The sequence below is a fragment of the Loxodonta africana genome, chromosome 18 (assembly GCF_030014295.1).
Source record: "Loxodonta africana isolate mLoxAfr1 chromosome 18, mLoxAfr1.hap2, whole genome shotgun sequence".
In the NCBI taxonomy this organism is placed as follows: Eukaryota; Metazoa; Chordata; class Mammalia; order Proboscidea; family Elephantidae; genus Loxodonta; species Loxodonta africana.
This window is the reverse complement of record NC_087359.1, coordinates 48,571,834-48,589,023: the sequence shown is the minus strand read 5'-3', so window position 1 is coordinate 48,589,023 and position 17,190 is coordinate 48,571,834. Positions and strand designations below refer to the sequence as shown.

The following is a 17,190-nucleotide window of genomic DNA, read 5'->3' as shown; positions in this document are numbered from 1 at the left end:
ATAGTAAAGATGGAATAAAGAAATTCAGAGAATCCAATGAGCATGAAAACACTTCCTATCAGAACATTTGGGACACAGCAAAAGCGGTGCTCAGAGGCCATTTTATATCAATAAATGCACACATCCAAGAAGAAGAAAGGGCCAAAATCAAAGAATTATCCCTACAACTTGAACAAATAGAGAGCAACAAAAGAAACCCTCAGGCACCAGAAGAAAACAAATAATAAAAATTACAGCTGAACTAAATGAAATAGAAAACAGAAGAACAATTGAAAGAATTAACAAGACCAAAAGCTGGTTTTTTTGAAAAAATCAACAAAATTGATAAACCACTGGCCAAACTGACAAAAGAAAAACAGGAGAGGAAGCAAAATAACCCGAATAAGAAATGAGATGGGCGATATTACAACAGACCCAACTGAAATTAAAAGAATCATATCAGATTACTATGAAAAACTATACTCAAACAGATTTGAAAATGTAGAAGAAATGGATGAATTCCTAGAAACACACTACCTACCTAAACTAACACAAACAGAGGTAGAACAACTAAATAGACCCATAACAAAAGAAGAGATTGAAAAGGTAATAAAAAAAAACCTCCCAACAAAAAAAAGCCCAGGTCCAGATGACTTCACTGCAGAATTCTACCAAACATTCAGAGAAGAGTTAACAGCACTACTACTAAAGGTATTTCAGAGCATAGAAAAGGGTGGAATACTACCAAACTCATTCTATGAAGCCACCATATCCCTGATACCAAAACTAGGTAAAGATACCACAAGAAAAGAAAATTATAGACCTATATCCCTCATGAACGTAGATGCAAAAATCCTCAACAAAATTCTAGCCAATAGAATTAAACAACGTATCAAAAAAATAATTCACCATGACCAGCTGGGATTCATACCAGGTATGCAGGGATGGTTCAACATTAGGAAAACAATTAATGTAATCTACCACATAAAACAAAAAACAAGAATCACATGATTTTATCAGTTGATGCAGAAAAGGCATTTGACAAAGTTTAACACTCATTCATGATAAAAACTCTCAGCCAAATAGGAATACAAGGAAAATTTCTCAACATAATAAAGGGCATTTATACAAAGCCGACAACCAACATCACCCTATATAGAGAAAAAAAAAAAAATATGGAGAGAGCCTGAAAACATTTCCATTGAGATCGGGAACCAGACAAGGATGCCCTTTATCACCACCCTTATTCAACATTGTACTGGAAGTCCTAGCCAGAGCAATTAGGCTAGATAAAGAAATAAAGGGCATCCAGATCGGCAAGGAAGAAGTAAAAGTATCTCCATTTGCAGGTTACATGATCTTATACGCAGGAAACCCTAAGGAATCCTCCAGAAAACTACTGAAACTAATAGAAGAGTTCAGCAGAGTATTGGGATACAAGATAAACATACAAAAATCAGTTGGATTCCTCTACACCAACAAAAAGAACATCTAAGAGGAAATCACCAAATCAAGGCCATTTACAGTAGCCCCCAAGAAGATAAAATACTTAGGAATAAATCTTACCAGAGATGTAAAAGACTTATACAAAGACAACTATAGTACACTTCTGCAAGAAACCAAAAGAGACTTACATAAGTGGAAGAACATACCTTGATCGTGGATAGGAAGACTTAACATTGTGAAAATGTCTATTCTACCAAAAGGGATCTACACAATTAATGCAATCCTCATCCAAATCCCAAGGACATTCTTTAATGAGATGGAGAAACAAATCACCAACTTCATATGGAAGGGAAAGAGGCCCAGGATAAATAAGGCATTACTGAAAAAGAAGAACAAAGTGGGAGGCCTTACTTTCTTGATTTTAGAACCTATTATACCGCCACAGTAGTCAGAACAGCCTGGTACTGTTACAACAACAGACACATGGACCAATGGAACAGAATTGAGAATCCAGACATAAATCCATCCACATATGAGTGATTGATATTTGACAAAGGCCCCAAAACAGTTAAATCGTGAAAAGACAGTCTTTCTAACAAATGGTGCTGGCATAACTGGATATCCATCTGCAAAAAAATGAAACAAGACCCATACCTCACTCCATGCACAAAAACTGACTCAAAATGGATCAAAGATCTAAATATAAAATCTAAAATGATAAAAATCATGGAAGAAAAAATAGGGGCAACGTTAGGAGCCCTAATACATGGCATAAACAGTATACAGAACATTATAAAGAATGCAGGAGAAAAACTAGATAACTGGGAGCTCCTAAAAATCAAACACCTATGCTCATCCAAAGACTTCACCAAAACAGTAAAAAGACTATGTACAGGACACAGCAAAAGCAGTGCTCAGAGGCCAATTTGTATCGATAAATGCACACATACAAAAAGGAGAAAGAGCCAAAATCAGAGAACTGTCCCTACAACTTGAACAAATAGAAAGTGAGCAACAAAAGAATCCATCAGGCACCAGAAGAAAACAAATGATAAAAATTAGAGCTGAACTAAATGAATTAGAGAACAGAAAAACAGTTGAAAGAATTAACAAAGCCAAAAGCTGGTTCTTTGAAAAAATTAACAAAATTGATAACCCATTGGCCAGACTGACTAAAGAAATACAGGAAAGGAAACAAATAACCCGAATAAGAAACGAGAGGGGCCACATCACAACAGACCCAACTGAAATTAAAAGAATCATATCAGATTATTACGAAAAATTGTACTCTAACAAATTTGCAAACCTAGAAGAAATGGGTGAATTCCTAGAAAAACACTACCTACCTAAACTAACACAATCAGAAGTAGAACAACTAAATAGACCCATAACAAAAAAAGAGATTGAAACGGTAATCAAAAAACTCCCAACAAAAAAAAAGCCCTGGCCCAGACGGCTTTACTGCAGAGTTCTACCAAACTTTCAGAGAAGAGTTAACACCACTACTACTAAAGGTATTTCAAAGCATAGAAAATGACGGAATACTACCTAACTCATTCTATGAAGCCACCATTTCCCTGATACAAAAACCGGGTAAAGACATCACAAAAAAAGAAAATTACAGACCTATATCCCTCATGAACATAGATGCAAAAATCCTCAACAAAATTCTAGCCAATAGAATTCAACAACATATCAAAAAATTAATCCACCATGACCAAGTGGGATTTATACCAGGTATGCAAGGCTGGTTTAATATTAGAAAAACCATTAATGTAATCCACCATATAAATAAAACAAAAGACAAAAACCACATGATCTTATCAATTGATGCAGAAAAGGCATTTGACAAAGTCCAACGCCTATTTCTGATAAAAACTCTCACCAAAATAGGAATTGAAGGAAAATTCCTCAACATAATAAAGGGCATCTATACAAAGCCAACAGCCAACATCACTCTAAATGGAGAGAGCCTGAAAGCATTTCCCCTGAGAACGGGAACCAGACAAGGATGCCCTTTATCACCGCTCTTATTCAACATTGTGCTAGAAGTCCTAGCCAGAGCAATTAGGCTAGACAAAGAAATAAAGGGCATCCGGATTGGCAAGGAGGAAGTAAAATTATCTCTATTTGCAGATGACATGATCTTATACACAGAAAACCCTAAGGAATCCTCCAGAAAACTACTGAAACTAATAGAAGAGTTTGGCAGAGTCTCAGGTTATAAGATAAACATACAAAAATCACTTGGATTCCTCTACATTAACAAAAAGAACATCGAAGAGGAAATCACCAAATCAATACCATTCACAGTAGCCCCCAAGAAGATAAAATACTTAGGAATAAATCTTACCAAAGCTGTAAAAGACCTATACAAAGAAAACTACAAAGTACTACCACAAGAAACTAAAAAGGAGCTACTTAAGTGGAAAAACATACCTCGCTCATGGATAGGAAGACTTAACATAGTAAAAATGTCTATTCTACCAAAAGCCATCTATACATACAATGCATTTCTGATCCAAATTCCAATGTCATTTTTTAATGTGATGGACAAACAAATCACCAACTTCATATGGAAGGGAAAGAAGCCTCAGATAAGCAAAGCATTACTGAAAAAGAAGAAGAAAGTGGGAGGCCTCACTCTACCTGATTTCAGAACCTATTATACAGCCACAGTAGTCAAAACAGCCTGGTACTGGTACAACAACAGGCACATAGACCAATGGAACAGAATTGAGAACCCAGATATAAATCCATCCACATATGAGCAGCTGATATTTGACAAAGGCCCAGTGTCAGTTAATTGGGGAAAAGATAGTCTTTTTAACAAATGGTGCTGGCATAACTAGATATCCATTTGCAAAAAAATGAAACAGGACCCATACCTCACACCATGCACAAAAACTAACTCCAAGTGGATCAAAGACCTAAACATAAAGACTAAAACGATAAAGATCATGGAAGAAAAAATAGGGGCAACGTTAGGAGCCCTAATACAAGGCATAAACAGAATACAAAACATTACCAAAAATAACGAAGAGAAACCAGATAACTGGGAGCTCCTAAAAATCAAACACCTATCCTCATCTAAAGACTTCACCAAAAGAGTAGAAAGACCACCTACAGACTGGGAAAGAATTTTCAGCTATGACATCTCCGACCAGTGCCTGATCTCTAAAATCTATATGATTCTGTCAAAACTCAACCACAAAAAGACAAACAACCCAATCAAGAAGTGGGCAAATGATATGAACACACACTTCACTAAAGAAGATATTCAGGCAGCTAACAGATACATGAGAAAATGCTCTCGATCATTAGCCATTAGAGAAATGCAAATTAAAACTACGATGAGATTCCATCTCACTCCAACAAGGCTGGCATTAATTCAAAAAACACAAAATAATAAATGTTGGAGAGGCTGCGGAGAGATTGGAACTCTCATACACTGCTGGTGGGAATGTAAAATGGTACAACCACTTTGGAAATCTATCTGGCGTTATCTTAAACAGTTAGAAATAGAACTACCATACAACCCAGAAATCCCACTCCTCGGAATATACCCTGGAGAAATAAGAGCCTTCACACAAACAGATATATGCACACCCATGTTTATTGCAGCTCTGTACAATAGCAAAACGCTGGAAGCAACCAAGGTGTCCATCAACGGATGAATGGTTAAATAAATTGCGGTATATTCACACAATGGAATACTACGCATCGATAAAGAACAGTGACGAATCTGTGAAACATTTCATAACATGGAGGAACCTGGAAGACATTATGCTGAGCGAAATTAGTCAGAGGCAAAAGGACAAATATTGTATAAGACCACTATTATAAGATCTTGAGAAATAGTATAAACTGAGAAGAACACACACTTTTGTGGTTACGAGGGGGGAGGGAAGGAGGTTCGGAGAGGGTTTTTTACTGATTAGTTAGGAGATAAGAACTGCTTTAGGTGAAGGGAAGGACAATACTCAATACATGAAAGGTCAGCTCAACTGGACTGGACCAAAAGCAAAGAAGTTTCCGGGATAAACTGAATGCTTCAAAGGTCAGCGGAGCAAGGGTGGGGGTTTGGGGACCATGGTTTAAGGGGACTTCTAAGTCAATTGGCAAAATAATTCTATTATGAAAACATTCTGCATCCCACTTTGAAATGTGGCGTCTGGGGTCTTAAATGCTAACAATCGGCCATCTAAGATGCATCAATTGGTCTCAACCCACCTAGATCAAAGGAGAATGAAGAACACCAAGGTCACACAATAACTAAGAGCCCAAGAGACAGAAAGGTCCACATGAACCAGAGACCTACATCATCCTGAGACCAGAAGAACTAGTTGGTGCCCGGCCACAATCGATGACTGCCCTGACAGGGAGCACAACAGAGAACCCCTGAGGGAGCAGGAGAATAGTGGGATGCAGACCCCAAATTCTCATAAAAAGCCCAGACTTAATGGTCTGACTGAGACCAGAGGAATCCCAGCGGTCATGGTCCCCAAACCTTCTGTTGGCTCAGGACAGGAACCATTCTCGAAGACAACTCATCAGACATGAAAGGGACTGGACAGTGGGTAGGAGAGAGATGCTGATGAAGAGTGAGCTATTTGTATCAGGTGGACACTTGAGACTGTGTTGGCATCTCCTTTCTGGAGGCGGGATGGGAGGATAGAGAGAGTCGGAAGCTGGCAAAATTGTCACGAGAGGCTGGAAGGGCTGACTCATTAGGGGGAGAGCAAGTGGGAGTACGGAGTAAGGTTTATATAAACTTATATGTGACAGTTTGATTTGATTTGTAAACGTTCACATGAAGCTCAATAAAAGTTAACAAAAAAAAAAAAAGACTACAGACTGGGAAAAAGTTTTTAGCTATGACATTTCTGATCAGCACTTGATCTCTAAAATCTAAATGATACTGTAAAAACTCAACTGCAAAAAGACAAATAACCCAATTAAAAAATGGGCAGAGGATATGAATAGACACTTCACTAAAGAAGACATTCAGGTAACTAACAGATATATGAGGAAATGTTCACGATCATTAGCCATTAGAGAAATGCAGATCAAAACTACAATGAGATTTCATCTCACTCCAACAAGGCTGGCATTAATCCAAAAAACACAAAATAATAAATGCTGGAGAGGCTGTGGAGAGATTGGAACACTAATACACTGCTGGTGGAAATGTAAAATGGTACAACCACTTTGGAAACTGACCTGGTGTTTCCTTAAAAAGCTAGAAATAGAACTACCATATAACCCAGAAATCCCACTCCTTGGAATATATCCTAGAGAAATAAGAGGCTTTACACGAACAGATATATGTACACCCATGTTCATTGCAGCACTGTTTACAATAGCAAAAAGATGGAAGCAACCAAGGTGCCCATCAATGGATGAATGGTTAAATAAATTATGGTATATTCACACAATGGAATACTACGCGTCGATAAAGAACAGTGAGGAATCTGTGAAACATTTCATAAGATGGAGGAACCTGGAAGGCATTATGCTGAGTGAAATTAGTCAGTTGCAAAAGGACAAATATTGTATAAGACCACTATTATAAGAACTTGAGAAATAGTTTAAACCGAGAAGAAAACATTCTTTTGTCTTATGAGAGCGGGGAGGGAGGAAGGCGGGGAGAGGGGCATTCACTAATTAGATAGTAGATAAGAACTACTTTAGGTGAAGGGAAAGACAGCACACAATACAGGGAAGGTCAGCACAATTGGACTAAACCAAAAGCAAAGATGTTTCCTGAATAAACCGAATGCTTCAAAGGCCAGCATAGCAGGGGCAGGGGTCTGGGAACGATGGTTTCAGGGGACATCTAAGTCAATTGGCAAAACAAAATCTATTAAGAAAACATTCTGCATCCCACTTTGAAGAGTGGCGTCTGGGGTCTTAAATGCTAGCAAGTGGCCATCTAAGATGCACCAATGAGTCTCAACCCACCTAGATCAAAGGAGAATGAAGAACACCAAGGATACAAGGCGATTACGAGCCCAAGAGACAGAAAGGGCCACATGAACCAGAGACTACATCATCCTGAGACCAGAAGAACTAGATGGTGCCCGGCTACAAACGATGACTGCCCTGACAGTGAACACAACAGAGAACCCCTGAGGGAGCAGGAGATCAGTGGGATGCAGACCCCAAATTCTCATAAAAAGGCCAGACTTAATGGTCTGACTGAGACTAGAAGGACCCCGGTGGTCACGGCCCCCAGACCTTCTGTTGGCCCAGGACAAGAACCATTCCCAAATCCAACTCTTCAGACATGGATTGGACTGCACAATGGGTTGGAGAGGGATGCTGGTGAGGAGTGAGCTTCTTGGATCAGGGGGACACTTGAGATATGTTGGCATCTGCTCCCTGGAGGGTAGATGAGAGGGTGGAGGGGGTTAGGAGCTGGCAAAATGGACAAGAAAAGAGAGAGTGGAGGGAGAGAGTGGCCTGTCTCATTAAGGGGAGAGTAACTGGGAGTGTGTAGCAAGGTGTATATGGGTTTTTGTGTGAGAGACTGACTTGATTTGTAAACTTTCACTTAAAGCACAATAAAAATTATAATAAAAAAGAAAATACAGATGCCCAGGCCCCACGCCAAACCATTTGAGTCAAAATCTCAGAGCTGGGCAGAGGGCTGAATATGGGCTTTTTAAAAAAAACCTCCTCGGGTGATTCTGATATACAATGAGGGTTGAGAACCCATGACCAGGTCATGTCTAAGATTACTTTTTTTTCAGCAACCATCCATAATTCTAAGTAAGCTGACCACAAACAGAAAACAAAAGACTGCCAACATTTTGCCCCAATTTCGTAAATACAAATTAACCTTTAAAAACAAAAATGCTTCCTTGGATAAATTGCCTGAATATAAATTGCTCATGGACTTACACTAATATTTTTGTCTGAATTATACTTTTCTGTTTAGTAATCTTGTTTCCCTAAAATGAATTAATCTTTTCATAAAACTTCACATGATAGACGTACAGTTCTCCACTCAATTAAGGCTTTTATAGATCACAACAGTCTCTAATATAAATTGATCTTATAGAGAACACTATATGTCCACGTTTAGCAAGCTATTTCTTTGCTAATGCCAAACTTTTTAGAGTCTGACATTTCTGGTTCTTGTGTCATGCATACACAAATAAGTTTTTAACTCAGGACTTTATTTTAAAGTAATACTTATGGAATAGTTGCCTTTATCTAGATAAAATTATTTTTTAAATAATAGATTTTTAACTATTAAAGACGATTAGAAAGTTTTCTATAATGAAAATTTGAAGCAGTACAACTAAGGAAAAATGTGGGCTATTTTTCCAGAAATCTAATTGTTTTATGAAATAAAGTAATTTTGAAATATTTCATTGTCTTGAATTAATATCACAGAATATTGAGCCGGCCTACAAAATCAGGGCAAAATCAAATTAAAGATAAAATGGAGAATATTTTAAAATGTTTTCTATCTTAAATGAGAAAATTGATGCATCTGAAATAGAAAGCGATAGCTATTTGTTCTAGGAAGTTTTTCAAAAATATATATGTTATACATATAAATCTAAGAATGGGTTTTGAGTGAAAAATTGTTCTTAACAAAACAAGCTGAGTTAAAGCTTCTAAAAAAAAAAAGCTTCTAGAAGTAGTCAATATTAAAAAATTTTTGCCCTTTTGTATTTTAGAACTTCTGATTTGAAATTTCCTCTTTTAAAACATACATGATAACATTGTAAATTCTCAGTGAACAGTGTGGATTAAATGGTGTTGTATACGAACTGTAGCTATGAATTATTAAACCAATTTTCACTAAGAGGACCAGTTTGAATACCTGTATAAAGCACTTAGCACAATGCCTAATATTGCTGTTGATTTGTGCAGTTGAGTCAATTCTGACTCCTAGCAGCCCTATAGGACAGAGTAGAACTGCCCCATAGGATTTCCCAGGCTGTAACCTACACAGAAGCAGACTGCCACATCTGTCTTTTATGGAGCCACTGGTGAGTTTGAACCACCGACCTTTCCATTCGCAGCCAAGCGCTTAACCACTGCGACACCAGGGCTCCTTTGCCTAATATTTCAAAAAACCAAAACCAAACCTATTGCCATCAAGTCGATTCCAACTCATAGCGACCCTATAGGGCAGAGTAGAACTGCCGCATTGAGTTTTGAATTCAAACCTCTGACCATTTGCTTAGCAGCTGAGCTCTTAACCGCTTCCTTTTTTTTTTTTTTTTAAGCCAAGTACTAAATAATAATGTTGATGACAAAGGCCATTCAGACTTACTTGAGAGATGTTATCACCTTTGTGAAGCCAAAATACAAAAGGAGTCTTTGAGCCATTTCGAAGTGTACATTTTTATTAAGACATAATGAAAGTCACAAAACTCTTCTCCTGCTGCCACATTTCAACATCTTTTCTGATTCAGCCTCTCTTCCCCCATCACTATAACAACCCACATTTCATTGCCCCAGAAAAGTAGTATTATCAAGAGAGGCAGGAAGAGCCAGCAAGCCAGGGCCGAATCACTCAATAAGCAAGGTACACATGGGCCCAGTTGTGCCTTGCACAATTTCACCTGTCCCGCACTACAGCACTGATGTGGTAAAACCCACATGAAATTGCCCTCCACAGATTAGCAAGTCAATACAATTAAGCCCCTGAATACCTTGCTTACTGGTTAATCCACCCCTGCAGCAAGCTATGGCAACATTTGTCCCTATTTAGAAAAGTTTATCCTTGGGTATTTCCTCTGAATATTTGTCTTTCAAGTTCTTAGCATTTTTTAATGGCCAGTACCTGCCCGTGAACACTGATTTCCAAAGAATCAGGACTTCAGTCACCATCTTAGCATCTCCTCATGGTGCTCAGCATCAATACTAGAACGTCATAGATTCTGCACATTTACTAAGGGAACGATGATGACCAAATATCCTGGTTCCAAAAAGACTGGAGGTTATCACCTGTTAATTGCAAAAAATGACAGAAAGTTGTGTCGTTGCCTAATCCTAACAAAGGAGAAGCAATATAAATTGAGAAATTTGGCTGCATAGCCAGGCTACTTAAATGATAATCTGGACTAACTCTTAACCCCAACTGGCTATCCCATCCTCCTTTTAAGCTTCTTCACTCAGCATATTTTTCTCCTGTTAAAAGCCAGTTTCCTTTAAGACATAATAATCTCTACCTTCTTTAAACCTAAAAGATCCTTTAGGAGCACCCCAGTTAACCTTTTGAAGCTAACGCTTGTATCACAACAGGTTGTCAGAATCTTTCCAAACTTAGCATCTTCTCCCCCCAACTCTGGAGGCTTCTGTAGGATTCAGGTCAGTCCCCTCCAACCTAGGGGAAGGTGCAGGTCTCTCGTGAGCTGTTTCCCACCCTTATCTATAGTGTATTCATGTTAGGTCTGTAATATAATGATACTTGAACCATAATATCTACAATAAGAACCCAAATACATTACATTTTAATGTGAACCACCACAATAGCAACACTGATCTTAATATGTTATGGCTCTTATCCCATCCTGAGACACACTCAAGTGTTTTTTGTTGGCAATTCAACCTACTAGCCACTTTTCCTTTTTTCCAACTCATTTCTCAAATAAATGAAACTATCCGTGTTAAATGACATATTTATCTGGAATATATTTACATGCCACTGTGTGATCTGGAGAGGTCCCTGGGTGGCTTTTGCACTTGATTACTAACTATAAACCCACCCAGCGGCACCATGGGAAAAAGGCCTGGCAATCTGCTCCCATAAAGATTACAGTCAAGAAAACCTATGGAGCACTTCTACTCTGTAACACATGGAGTGTCATGAGTTGGAATCAACTCCTCAGCAGCGGTTTGGTTTTTTAGTTTTTGTGTGATCTGGTTCACGTGACCCCTTCAGATATAATTTTCAAAAAAAAAAATTTTATGGATAGGAGGGGAACAGTTCAGTGAGTTAAATCCCTTGCCAAAGTTTGCACCTAATTTAAAATCCAGTGATACACCATTACTTCCTTTGCCAAAATATAAAAAAACAAGATATCTTCGTACAAAGAATTGAGAAATTTTCTCTTAATTTTTCACAATTTTTTATTCAAGGAATATTTATTGAGTTATATTGAGAAATATTTACTGAGCACTTACTATATATGCTGTTCAGCACTTGCCTCCTTTACTCAACAACCAAATCGATTAAAGTGTAAATTAGCCCATGTCTCTCCTTTTCTTAAACTCTCCAGTTGATTCCCATCCGACACTGAGTAAAAGCTACAAAACTCCAGGGACCTGGATGGTTTATACTGGCTTCTTCTCTGACCTCATCTTTTATCCACACCTACTTGCTCACTTCACTCTTCCTGTTCTGCAAGTACACACCCACTTCAGGGCCTTTGAACTTGCTATTCCTTCTTCCTGGAACCCTCCTACCACTTATGGCACACTCCCTCTCATCTTTTAGGTCTCTGCTCAAAGGCACCTTGTCAAGTGAGACCTTCCCTGAGTACCCTGTGACACTTCCTTCCCCTTACCAGCTTTGTTTTTCCCCACAGAACTTCTCACCCACTGATATATAATGTCTACGTATTTACTTTTTGCCTTCTTCTTTTTACTCTGCTCATTAGGATGTGAGTTCCAGTCTAGGGATGTGGCAGGATCCTCACAAGGTGCCTCACACTATGTGAAATTTCAGAATGTGAGGACAAAAATGGAATATCCAGGTGGATGCTAATAAGTTATTACAACTTTGAGGATAAAATAATTTCAAGCTTTAGTTTTTGCCTCAGAAAAAAGCAAATGATAATACCTATGTCAGAGGGTTATTTTGAAGATTAAAGGAGGTATCATAAGAAAGGAGCCCTGGTGGGGCAGTGGTTGGAGCCCTGGTGGTACAGTGGTTAGGAGTTCAGCTGCTAACCAAAAGGTCAGCAGTTCGAATCCACTAGGCACTTCTTGGAAACCCTATGGTGTAGTTCTCCTCTGTCCTATATGGTCGATAAGATTTGGAATCGACTCGATGGCAACACGTTTGGGTTATTTTTTATCATAAGAAAATAGATATTATAGTGCCTAGCAGAGAGCAGTCACCTGATAAAAGTTTCCTTTCCTTGGACTTAAATACTCAGCTATGTTTTTATATAATATATGTTAGTCGTGTGCTTATGATATACTCAACAGCTAATAGTTATAGAACACTCACTAAGTGCTAGTCCTTTGTCTAAGTCGCCATGAGGTAAAATCAACAGCAACTAACAACAATAGCACTTCACTTAAGTCTTCCAGTAACCCACTGAGGCAGTTAATATTATCTACATTTAAAGAAATAATTTATTTTGTTGTTGAGAATATACACAACAGAACATACACCAATACAACAATTTCTGCTTGTACAGTTCAGTGACACTGATTACATTCTTCAGGTTGTGCAACCATTTTCACCCTCCGTTTCCAAATTGTTCCTCCCCCATTAACATACACTCACTGCCCTGGAAGTGTCCTACCTACTCTTTCAAGTTGCTTTTGTCACTTTGATCCTATATAGATAATTCGTTAATGTAACACAATGCTCAAGGCAGACATACTTTACTAATTAAGCTAATCTATTGTTTGGTTTAAAGAAGACTTCAGGGGATACTTTTGGTTTAAAGATTATCTCAGGGCAATAGTTTTGGAAGTTCACCCAGCCTCAATGGCTCCAGAAAGTCTGGATTCCATGAGCATTTGAAATTCTCTTTTGCAATATTATCCTCAATTTACAGATGAAGCACAGAAAGGTTAAGTAACTTGCCCAAGGTCTCACAGCTAGTTAATGGTAGAACTAGATATTGAAGACAGGCATTCTGGCTCCAGGGATGATACTATAAACCACTGCCACATACAACCCCTTCCTGAGACAATCTATTTTATCTGCTTCTCCTGGCTGGTACAATGATTCAGCCTTTTGAAAAGTACAGAAGCGGGGATGGGGAAAATTCCTGTGAGCACAGCCAACTGGCTGGTTATTATTGAATTGCATTGATGCTGTATGGGGGAATAATGAAAAGCTAAGGGCTATTAACGTTTGAAAACTAAGCATAAACATCAGAGGGCCTCTTTGCTAGCTTACAAAGATGCCCTCATTCCTGCAGTGAGAGAGTGGAAAAAGCTGAAGGCCAAATTCTAGATTTAATAATTAGAGTTCCGGAGCTTGAAAGATGATTGAATGCTCAGCTAAGGCAAGTCAGGTATGCCATGGGCAGGACCCTGGTAGGTAAAACCTGATACATGGGGTAGGGCAACCTGGGTGGTTGCCTCTCACTATTTTGGCTCCCTAGACTCCTCTGAACTTTCAAAACCTGCAAAGATGCCCTCCACTCCCTATCAAGAGCTAGCATTCATCGGTGTGAAAAGACACTGTAGATGCCTCAGCCTCACAAGACAACAGTGAGCCTCCATCAGAATCTTCTTCCGTTCCCTGTCCTGGCTGCTAGGTCAACAACTAGGTTAAGTTGCAGCATAATCCAGTTGAGGATGTACTGGGTCTGATAAGGGAGGAAAGGGACTATACCCCCAAAGAAGCATATGGACTAATACAGATGGGTAGCCAATGAGGGTACTGCTTAATATATATAATCAAAAGACAGCAAGAATAGAGGAACAGGAGGCTGAGAGCAGTTGCCCCAATAAAAAGTCATGACCAGTGACAGCAAGAGTTCCATTTGAACTACAAGGTATGGCCACTGCCTAGACACTTTGAATGCTCTGTGGCCAGAGACAAGGAGGCAAGGGGAGGAATCCACATCTTGGCAAAAGTAATTGGCCCTTATTAGGAGGAAGAGTTGGGGCTACCATTATACAAGGAGGGCAAGGAGGAATATGTATGGAACTGAGGTGATCCACTTGGGTGCCTCATGGTACTCTCTCACCCAACTTTGACCATATATGGACAAGTGTAGCAACCCCAGCCTGTGAAAGGTATGACTACCAGTGGCTCAGACGCCTGAGGAATAAGAGTTGTGTCACACCACTAGGGAGATCCAAGTGGTACTCCCCAAGTATGAGTGGAAATGTGGAGCTGCATGGTGCAAGAGGTGGACCGTGGCAGTCATGAAGCTATACCACTTGGATCTCTCTTCAAGAAAGAACGTGCCATTCAGCTGTTAGGAGAGCAATTAGCTGGCAGCCTTCAGCTTCAGCATCTTCAAACTCCACTCAGCTTTCCAGCTGAAACCACACTCTTCATGAAATCCCCCAGACAAATAACTCAACATTGTGGAATTGCTAGCTATTTCTGCCCAATGTGAGTCTTCTCAAACTGGCAGTCTTTGCTCCAGAGCTTCCTGTGGAGTATGCCAAAATTTGTCAGATCTGCATTGTGTTCTGAGGCACTTCCTTGTTCAATGCTACTTTCTCTTCCACTTTTCTTTCACAGGTATCAGATCAACATCATGATCTGAAGGCTTTCCCTGACCAATTATGCTTCCTCCCCCTTTTTTCTTTCAGAGACATTTCACCGTATCAACTGCCCACACACTTAATTCCATCTCAGTGTCTGCTACTTGGACGACCCAGTTCCCACTGCTAGTTACAAGAGATGACTTCCTCCCTGTGTGACCACAGGTGTAACTTAAACTCTCTAAGCTTCAGTTTTCTCAGCTATAAAATGAGGACATTATTACCTCCTTCATTGGGCTGTTGGGGGTGGGGGGGACTTAAATATATAAGATATTTAAGATTTTTATGAGGATTAAATGAGAGAATGCATGTAAAGTGCTGAGCAAGCCACCTTGCACATAATAAATGTTTAGTAAATGCTAGCTGTTTTCTTATGGAAGAAATAAGGCCAACTGTGGGTGGGAATTCTTTGGCCTTCTTCCAGCCTGATAGATTTGTTTATTTGCCTGTCATCAGAGAGATGTTATTATTTTTTTCATTACTATTAACATCTTCATCTGCAGTGAGAAAAGGAGTATTGGTCGTGCCAGACCAGGAAGATAAAAATTGATCCCAAGTACAAGTAATTATAGTGGTTTCTTTTTATCAATATAATAATGATAATCAAACTTTGAGATGGAAATTGAATTATGATTATGTATCCGAATGTGTATTTACATATTAAAACATGAAGAATAGTACACTTTTTCCATATCTAAAAAGTCTATTATGAGGGTGGGTAATTTATTCTTCCGCAATGAATTTCAATGTAGCCTTCACAAGCCCACTACTATGGTACGTTTAGGTTTTCAGTAATATGTGCTCTCCTTTTTTTTCTTTTTAAATCAGAAGTTTTCATTTGGTTTTATTTTTATTTGTAAACATGTACGCATCTATTTGGGCTAAACTGTGCACAAAGGTAGAAAGAGGAATACTGTTAGGAACTTTATCCAAAAGGTTAAAAGAGCCTGAATCAACAGCAGCAACAAAATTTACCAATCTGGTGCCCATAAATCACCTGTGATGAGGTTTGTGCTTATTTTAAGTCACACTGAACTAAATTTGTGGTATGAGACATTTTCAAAATACCTATTACTTCCGCTGTTGAGTCCTTCAGCTAGTGGAATTTTAAAGACACATAACCTGGAGGATTTACTTAATTACATCCTGCATTTGATTTTAATGGAGAAACCAATCATGACAGTGCACTAAGCCATGAGATAGAAATAACCATCCTTTGCAGAGAAGCTGACACCTTTTATGTTTAACCTGGTAATCTGACAGCCATGCATTTTTTCTGCATCTGTTGCTTTTTAAATTAATTTTGAAGAAATTTCTTTACTATAGATGAACAGTTTGAAGATGAAAAATTCTCACCCCATGGAAGTACCCAAAGTACTTTATTTAACCTTTCCACCAAGGATCTCCCTCCCCCCTCAACTCAGAATAATGAATTTATGAGTTTGAATGCACATAATTTTTCTTTAAAAAAAAAAAAACTTTTTTTTTTTTTTTTTTACCCCTGCTGGTCTAGTTAATTAGAACAAAAATTTTTGCCTTTGCTGTTTCTTAGAATCTTGAATTTCTGTTTTAATCGTTGTCCTAATAACCTCTCTGGTTATCAGTTTGTCATAAAGACACACTTGGTTCAAAATAACAATTAAACACGTTGTCCCCTACCCTTCTACTTTAAAACAGACATTAAACCTTAAAATTATAGAGTCTAGATATTCCATAGCTAGTCAGTTTTATTTCACAAAATTAAAGCCAGCAGCATGTCATGTAACATTTCTTTCTCACTGCTCCTGACTGCAACCATTTAGAAGCTCTTCCAATCCCTATATTTGCTTCCAGCATCATACACATTTTCTTCTCAAGCTTAAAAATAAATGTCAAGTTCCTGATCTTTTGTTAAAAATTCATTGCCGAAGATGGTTTCACAGCAGGAGCCTTCCTAGGGAGAGACTTGGCCCACATTCCTGCTAAGAACGTAACCTGGGAATGATGGAAAAATAATTACAATCAATGTCAGAGAGCATATGGGTTTCTACTGAGGAGACTGCCAAACGGACTTGCACTAATCCTTTCCATCCTCTATTAGTCCGTTGACTCTAGCAGACAAATCCTTCATATTTGGATAAACGAAAGCCCAAATTTCACACATATTTCTCCCGTATCTGAGAAATTTCTGAGTGAAACCAGTAAATGCCTTGCGTTCTTAATCTTAGTTTCTGTAAAATTACAGTTATTGTGTTTTCATGTCTAAAAATGTGGAAATGCCTTATTTCTATGGCATCCTTTAATCTGGGTGACCCATTAAGGTCGGTCCACAAATAATGAAAGAAATGA

The 17,190-nt window shown here is 38.5% G+C and overlaps 1 long non-coding RNA gene across 1 annotated transcript in view; it reads right to left on the bottom strand.

Annotated features, from left to right (window-relative positions):
• LOC111751767 (uncharacterized) overlaps positions 1-17,190 on the bottom strand; it is a 48,449-nt gene that overhangs the window by 14,426 nt on the left and 16,833 nt on the right. Inside the window, exon 3 of the long non-coding RNA XR_010318374.1 lies at positions 10,235-10,398. This is a non-coding gene — a long non-coding RNA (uncharacterized LOC111751767). The remainder of the gene's footprint in view (positions 1-10,234; positions 10,399-17,190) is intronic.